Raw genomic sequence first — 9,392 nt, 5'->3', positions numbered from 1 at the left:
CTGACTTACTTCACTCTGTATGACAGACTCTAGGTCCATCCACCTCACTACAAATAACTCAATTTCGTTTCTTTTTATGGCTGAGTAATATTCCATTGTATATATGGGCCACATCTTCTTTATCCATTCATCTGTCGATGGACACTTAGGTTGTTTCCCTTAACCTCAGCTCCAGGACAGTCCAGGTACATAGGCTGCCTCTTCTGGGTGAAAATAGGCTCTGTTATTGTAGGTAAAGCTCCTGGCTCCAGGTCTTTCTATCCCCTGTCATTCAAGCTACCTGCCACTTATTTGCCCCACCAAATATCAAAGCATATTACATAGCTACAATAACTAAAATACTGTGGGCCTGGCATAAGACAGAAAAAAAGTCAATAACTGGCTTAGAAATAGAAAGCAGTGTTTATTAAAATTTATATAATGTAAATGTGATAACTCAAATAAGTTTCAGCAATATTATTAAAATATTAAGTTATCTATTTGGCTTTTAAATCTATTTAATTCTAGTCTATTTTAAAGATAAATGCAAAACTATAAACCATAAAAAATTGGAAAAAAGTAATTTTATTGACTTTTTGGCTCTTTAAGCTTTAAGGTTAGATAAGAAATTATAGAAAACGTTAAATTTAACAACATATACTTTGTTTTCATATCAGAATACACCTTGAACAAATTAAAAAATATAATATACATCTAATTTTTTTGGTAGCAGAACCTTAATTTCCCTTTGGGCAAACAGTGCTCCCGCTTGATCTATTTGGGTCTGTCTCCAATCCCTCCAAAAATGGATAAGCAAGGTAAATATGGCCAACACCACATTTTATATCCCTGGATATAGACTGTTTCAGGAATGGGCACAAGGCCATGTCCACCCTGTGAAACTCACTTCAAGAGACTGTACTACAATGGCTGGGAAAGAGAATCTTCCTTCACTGTGGTGACTGAGAGGGCTGAATCTCTACATGGTCATTTCACCACCAAGAGAAAAGATCAGTCTGAATTAGGTCAACCCAGGAAATCTCAGCTGAGAGATGGACAGATTCTGAGTCTGGATGATGCTATTAAGTCCCTGAACTGGGCTCTACCCAAAGGCAGTTCTCTGGAGCCTTCAGTGAGCCAGTAAATACCCATTTTTATTAAGCTAGTTTGATGTGGCTTTCTGTTTCTTATAACCAAAAAGCATTAAAACTCAAAACAAGGGGGGGGAAGAAAAATATAATATACATTTCATAAAGGTGGTAATTTTCTGGCTATATAAATTACTCATGTAAATTGTTAAGCATTTAACCTCGTCAAAAAATGAGCAATTTAATAAGAGGAGAAAATGGCTAATAAAAATGAAAAATTTTAAATATACCATATTAATAATCAAAGAGATATAATTAATATTTTAGATGTCATTTTTCACCTATAAAGTTGTGATAATCATGAAAAATGGAAACAAAGATGAGATAAGACAAGTACTCTCAAGCACTGCTTGTGGGAAGATAAGTCTATATAGATATCTTTGTTGGTTCAAAACCTCGGGAGCTTCCCAGGTGAAATTTGAAACTGGCCCCCATACAGTGAGGGTAAGGAGAGACAGAAGAAAACGGCAGATCACTTCAGACTGGTAGGTTGCAGACTTAACAAGCAAGGGAACTTACATTCAAGACTTGTCTTGAGTGACCTCTAGATGAGTAGATTTCTGTACCTGCCCACCAGAATCTTAAAAGTTTATATGGATGCCTTAATGGGGTTCAGTCATATATTCAATCCAGATGGTCTCAACAACACATTACTATCTCAAGGCTACGTCCTTGAATCAGCTCCAGCTGTGGGAACAATAGGCAGAATGCACATTCCAAGGACAGGGGTGGGGTAAGAAGCCTCTGATTGCCTGGGTCCAGCTTGAGGGTCAACAGGCAGTCACAACCTCTCTGTGACCTCCTCCAACAACTTTTTAAAGAACTACTGGATAATATATTATATTATATACAAGAGAGAGAAAGACTTAAAGGCTCCAACACTTTGTTATAATAATTCCACATTATTATAATCATCATCCTAAGGAATAATATGAAACAGAGATAAAACAATATGTATAAGAAACCTCAAAAATCATGTCATTAAAAATAAAATTTACAAAGTTTTAAAAGCATAGTAAAATATTTTCATTATATCCTTAAATCAAAAAGGTAGTAAACAAACTTGTTTAAAATGTGATTGTGACTGGAAAATTATGTAGGCAGAGAAAAAAATAGAACATTGAGAGAAAAAAACTAAACATTGGTTTAGTTTACCAATGTTTATAGTGACTATCACTGGGTAGTTGGGTAATATTTATTTTCTTCACCCTACTTTTCTGAATTTTCCTAATTGCCTATAAGTGTAATCTTGGTAGTCAAAGGAATTTTTTTTTTAAGTTACTTGCTCCTCTGTCCCATTTTCTCAGAAGTATACGGACTCTTGGAGGGTACAGGATATCACAGACTCATAGGGTATTCTAATTGGAAGAGATTTCAGAGATGATGTGGATCAACATTTCCTCTATTTGAAGACCTGCAGTGAGAATGGGAGGGGCAAGGCACAGAGTTCATCCATAGTAAAGAAGGCTCATAGCTGTAAATGATGGAGAGTTCCTCCTTATATTAACTGAGCATCTTATTCTGAACTTATGTTGACTCACATCTTGGTAACTTCAAATCGTTAATCTTAGTTTCACTCTCTGAGCAATGAAAATCATGTCATGGGAGGATCATGGCTTTATCATCAGGTAGATCAAAGTTCGAATCTTGGCTACCATTGTACTAGTATTATCATCTTGGGCAACAACTCTAAACATGTTTCTTCAACTGTAAAACCAAGATAATGACAGCCATCTCTCAGAGCAGCAAAAATGATCCTATGTGTAAAACACCTAGCATAAGTATACACAGAAGACACTTATCGAATGTTAATTCTCTACTCTCTTACCCTGAGGGTTAAGCACATGCCTAGAATACAAGAATTCAAAAATATTTCTTGAATGAACTTCTTCTCAAACAGCTGTGAATCCACCTATGAAAACAATAATGCACCCTAGTTTCCCCATGATATCTTTGAGAATGCAATGAGAGAATGTGAGATGTTCTATGGAATTTAGGATACATTATATTTCAGCTTTACTCTGAATTCCTAGTCTAACAAAAGGGAAAAGATATTTGAATAGTCCAGCTAATGTTTGCCTTGAATCCATGTTACTCTCAGTGAACACCCTCCTCTCGTAACTGCTCATAAACCATCTACAGAATAGCTTAGTCAAGAATTATGCTTACAATGACATCAAAATTATTAGGCTATAGTTTTCAAAATCCTTTTCCTTTTTTTTGTTGGGGGTAGGAGTTTATTTATTTATTTTTGCTGTGTTGGGTCTTCGCCTCTGTGCGAGGGCTCTCTCTAGTTGTGGCAAGTGGGCGCCACTCTTCATCGCGGTGCGCGGGCCTCTCACTATCGTGGCCTCTCTTGTTGCGGAGCACAGGCTCCAGACGCACAGGCTCAGTAGTTGTGGCTCACGGGCCTAGTCGCTCCGCAGCATGTGGGATCCTCCCAGACCAGGGCTCGAACCCGTGTCCCCTGCATTAGCAGGCAGACTCTCAACCACTGCGCCATCAGGGAAGCCCTTCCTTTTTTTTTTTTTTAATTGACTTTTTGGCATTTTCTCTGTAAACTTTCAGTAAACTTTCAAGAAAAAAACTGAAACAACAACAAAAAACAACTCCTCTTAGTGATGACCAAAATGTAATCAGAAATCATATTCACTGGTTCTTTGTATCCTGGGATGTAATGTATCCGGGTCTGAAGATCTGAACTTACTTAAGGCACACTGGTACTCTCTGTTTCCCTCCAGCTCCCTATAATTTGATTCTATCTTCATATTTTCAGTTCTGCTCTTCCCAGGAAGGAGATCAGGGACTCAGAACAGAAGCATAATGTGATTTCTGTTTTTTTTTCTATTAACTGTGACTATTATACCAGGTGCCCCTGAAAGGAGTCTCATCCCTCTGGACTCCTTTTAGGATTTCTGGCAAGCCTCTCCCTCTCTGGGCCAGCAAATTTCCCCAAATGGTTCATAGTAGTTTCTGCCCATTCATCTTTGGTTATCTGACTCTGATTTTATTCTTTTAGGATAGGAACAGCAACAGTGATTTTATTTAATATTGTCCCGTTTTCTTTTACCTCTGGATTGAAGCAGGATATCAAGTGGAAATTTTCCAATTTCCCCAGTATGGCATCTAAGATCAAAGGTCAATGCTAACATACTATAACACCCCCATATTCTAATATATGGGAGCTTACTAATAGGCATCAGTTTAGAACAAGCCTTACTACTAATCATTACCATCTCTCCCTGGGCAATGTGAGAAGAGAACTTAGAGGGCAGTGAGGAGGGCAGCTGTTTAAAGAGACACTATTCCATGAGGGAGAAAGAAAATAGGTTACCTTGTTACCAAAAACCAAGGGAAGAGGGCTCAAAGGGAATTCATGTTAAGAATAGGGGGTGAAAGAGAAAAACAAATACTGTATGCTAACAGATATATATGGAATCTTAAAAAAAAAATGGTCATGAATAAAGACGCAGACCTAGTAGAGAATGGACTTGAGGATATGGGGAGGGGGAAGGGGAAGCCGGGACGAAGTGAGAGAGTGGCATGGACATATATACACCACCAAATGTAAAACAGATAGCTAGAGGGAGGCAGCCGCATAGCACAGAGAGATCAGCTCGGTGCTTTGTGACCACCTAGAGGGGTGGGATAGGGAGGGTGGGAGGGAGGGAGACGCAAGAGGGAAGAGATATGGGGATATATGTGTATATGTATAACTGATTCACTTTGTTATAAAGCAGAAACTAATACACCATTGTAAAGCAATTATACTCCAATAAAGATGTTAAAAAAAACAAAAAAAGAATAGGGGGTGACTACATGAAAGGAATATGCGCAGTTCATTTTCCAGTTGACAATCTGTTTGGCTAGCACACCTGAGTCACCTGAGCCAAGGAAAAGAGAATTAGAGAGCACAGTGAGGCTGGGAGGAGAGGCAGCCAAGAAGTTATTTGCCTCATTATTTGACATGTCATGGATGGATGATTTTCTAAGGGTCAACAGATGAGGAGAAAATCTGCTAAACTCCGTCTTTCCAGACCACCAAGAGGGCTGATCACCAAGAAAGAGGATCTCAGTTTGGAGATGATCACCTTTTGGAGGGCCTAAGGGAGTAGAAAAGGTAAAGTCAGATTTCTCACATCAGGAAATATGCATTAAGAAGGGAAGGACTTTGGAGACACTCAAAGAACTCACATACGAGAGGACCAGCAACTACGTGCCAGCCACACAGAAGGCATCAACAATTACCTTGAGCCAAACCAATGAGGACAGCTAGCCAAGCAAAGAACTCAACCTCACCATGGGCAGTAAAGGAGGTGTTTGCCCTGTCCCTCTTCTACACTGCATGAAGACGATAGAAGCTAGAGGAAGGAGGAGGGTGAAGTCAATTCTTTCTAGAATGAGAGGAAAAGAGCTCTGAATTTAATTTAAAACTTGAAACAACAACACAAGACTATTCTAATAATTAAAAGTGACTGGAACATTCTGCAATCTAGCCAACATATTATTAAGGTACCTGTTATTAACTGCCTACAGTGAGGTAGTATGGTACTCAATGGTACCATAGTACAATGAAAAAGAGCAGTAATTGGAAGCTTAAACCCAAACGCACTGAAACTCTTCAACAAATATATTTAGTTATATCTTCCCATGCTCTCATCTTCTTTTAGAATGAGGACAGCAGACTGTCATTATTTGATGTTCTCTCCCTTTTTCTCCCTTGTCTGGATTATACTGTGGTTGTGTACTCAGGATATTTATGCTTTTTGGTATCCCTTACAGCAGGCACAATAAAAATGACTCGGAAAAATAATCTGATATGAGAGTCCTCAAAGGGTCCCTATTCTACCTCTGCAATGCAAGAGTTCAGATATGCCAGTGGGCTTATGTGTGTACTACACAGGGTGATTACAGGGCCTTTATCAATGAGAAATGACCTCATGGAGTAGAGACAGTTACATACACATTCAGCAAAAGGACCCTGGAACTCCATGGCAGTGTGAAATACGGAGGGAATTCATCTCAATAGGAGATTCGAGACGCCTATTTCAGTAGAGGGCCAGTGGTTAATGTTATAGGTCACCAAGGGCAACATCACTTGTAATCTCTCCCAACCCATTTCCATAATAACTCACACCAAATTCCACTAGAAGAGGAGATATGGGAAGTCAAAGGGGTGAGGAGGAGAATTATTAAAGTAAAAAGAATTAGAAAATCAACAGGCACACTAAGAAAATAAAACTCAAAATCAGATTATTGTACAAAAAAGTCATAGCTGGTGAAAAGAGAGTTCTTCCCCACATCATCAGAGCAACACTTACAGCCCTATAGTGTGACATTAATTTCAAGAGTTGTGTCACCATAAGGCAATGACAAGTCCTGTGGCCTGAATGAAAATTCGCCCACCTTACCAGGAATGCCAGCCTAAAGAAGAGAGCTAGAAGGAAACAGAGCACAGACTGGCACACACACACAAAAAAACACGTTTAATAAATAGTTGTTAAAATGAGAATAAATGGTGGAATACGAGGACTTTTAGGGATACAAGAGAATGTGAACTACTCTGAAGACCCTGCCAAGAAAAGGGATTTCACAGATTACACTGACAGGGATTTGAAAAAAAGAATACTTTCATCATACTTCCCTTTATTCTTTATTAATCTTATCATTTTGGTTATACTGAATCCCCAGGTTAACTGTGGTCTGGAAGATTTAATAACTTAAAATGAAGATGAGAATCAATGGTTGAAAACTTAGCATTTGTATTTTAAATGGGTCTTTCAATATCTTAGGCCAAAGTCATATGTAACGTAGGAATGTAAGGCACCACTACAGGGAGAAGAGGAGCCTTTTGAGGACAGACTTCAAATTTATAAAATTCTTAACAATATTGGCAGCCTAGTACTAAACATTGATATGCTATTCTACAAAGCCGATATTTCTGACCAGTGTTATCAAGGGAAATGTTTTGGGTTTTTTTCTGTTTTTTACAGTCACTGGTGATGAATTTGAGCTGATCCAATACATGGCTCACACCTCCTTGTGACCACTGAGTAAAGGAAACTGTATCCTCATGATGCTCATATTGTTCTGCTTTTTTTTGTCTTACATGAAATTTCCTATAGCCAATGAACAAAACAAATTGGCAAGTTCTGTTTCAGAATAAACCAGCTGAATATTTCATATCCAACTATTTGTTATGAAGCCCTGAAGTGATATTGGAAACCTAAAGTGATTACTTCTCCATTTTGAATGTTTTGCTTGGAAAAAAAAAGAGGAAAGTGAATCTGCTGCTATAGGACTAATTCAAAGTTGAAACTTACAACATTCAAAACTCAGCATCACTTATTAGTTAGGAATTCAAAATATCTCTGAGTCATGGTACTTTTTGGAAATTGAAGAAGGAATTGGACTGGCATGCCTTATCTAGCTTTACTAGAGACAACACAACTGCAAAGCAAATAACGTGCACTTTCACCCCCAATGACCTGGGAAATAAGCACAAACAAAATATTCAAGGGCTTAAAATTCAGCTGTGGGAAATTACTGCAGCTAAATAGAGAAGAAAACAGCTGATCCCAGGGGAAGCAAGTAGATGGCAATGTGGGATGCAATTAAGAGCAGTGGCAAAGTCATTCACCATGACTATTTGCTTAATCCAGTCACTCTGAGCAAAGGTAGCTACAACAAGGAACTGTTCTCTCTACTCAGTACTGGGGAATTCAGGGGTTTCCAGCACAAAGACCCATCAGTTGAAGGGCAATGTGACAGAGGATTCAGGGAGATTGGCCGGCTAATGGATGGGGGAATAAATTCTCCCAGAACGCTCCCTGTTCAAACCATTGGAAATGGAGTCGCCCTTCAGATCATCTGTATGCCTGTTTCTTTTTTCCATTTTCAATTTATAATAACAATAACGACCTAGACATAGGACGTTTCCTGGGCTTTAAAGACTGTCTGAGGTTAATGGCCCTCAACTACACCTCAGGCCATCAACCCCTCCCAGCTGGACATTAATCTCCGGGAAATATCCTGTTCCTGGGTCATTATTGTTTCAATATCAACTATGCCTTAAAAGCTTTATGGATTCTGCAAATACACATCTCTTGCCAATAGAGGTTATAAAACCTGTTTAGAATTCTGAAATTATCTTGAGTTTGACCTCTCTGAGATGTTTTGTTCAAAACTAAAATTGGCTTAAGAAAACATTCAACTTTATCTTTGTTTGTTTATTCATATTTTCAGGAAAGAGGCCTACTGAATATTACAAGGACCCAAACAAAAAGCAATGAATATTGGAAGAAAAAGATCAACTTTAATGGGGAGCAACCTCTCTCCTGAACAGTAGCATAACTCAGCCTTTGACAACACTATGTTATTTGTGAAAATAGTTCCCCAAAATGATTTTATGTGTTTAAATATCACCAGACTACACCCCATACATAGAATTTTCAAAATATATCCCATTTCTAAAATCTCATTTTTAACTTCCACAAGAAATACTTCAATTTATACATTAAAATTATTACTACCCATGGCAGAACGTTCCATATGAGGAGGGACTGCTGAGACATGAGTGAAATACAACTTCTGGAAAATGCAGCTTTTAAGATTCCAATTCAGCAGCAAAGATGAGGATGGCTCCCCAGGAAGTGTTTGAGTTGTAGAGAGTTGGTATAAACAAAGGAGGGGGACAGGGCAGGTGTTTAAAACCAAGGAAATCCAACAAATGGTAATAGGGGCATGTCCCTATAGACAGACCAAGGAAACATGGGGACTTCGGCAGGCACTACCTTGAAGAGATGAGGAAGCCCTGGATGGGCTCCAGCTTTGAGGAAGAAATTAGGGTCAGAGACCTATGCATGAGGTTCTAATAAAAACATACTTCACCTGCAGAATTAGCCAGAACTGCATTCCCAGGTAGGCTTGTAACAGAGTTCCAGACCCTGAAACTGAGGAACAAAATAGGACACTCATCACAGTAATGGGGCATGAGCTCAGGTGCCAGGCTGGGAGCACAGTCAGAGAAAACAGGAGGGCAGGCTAACTGGGTTCTATCTGACTTATTAGAGTCCCATGATCAGAGGGAGTGGTCCTGGAGCCTGACTCAGAGCTGAATCTTGTAGCTGTCAAGCGGTGGAGCAGAAAAATCAAACAGATCACACACAGCTATCCATTCCAATATAACATTTTGAAATGTTTTCAATAAACCTTTTCTGTGAAATGCCACTTGAAGATTTTACTCTAAGTCATATAAATGTGAAA

This window comes from Physeter macrocephalus, chromosome 11, assembly GCF_002837175.3.
Source record: "Physeter macrocephalus isolate SW-GA chromosome 11, ASM283717v5, whole genome shotgun sequence".
Taxonomy (NCBI): domain Eukaryota; kingdom Metazoa; phylum Chordata; class Mammalia; order Artiodactyla; family Physeteridae; genus Physeter; species Physeter macrocephalus.
This window is presented reverse-complemented; position numbering follows the sequence as displayed.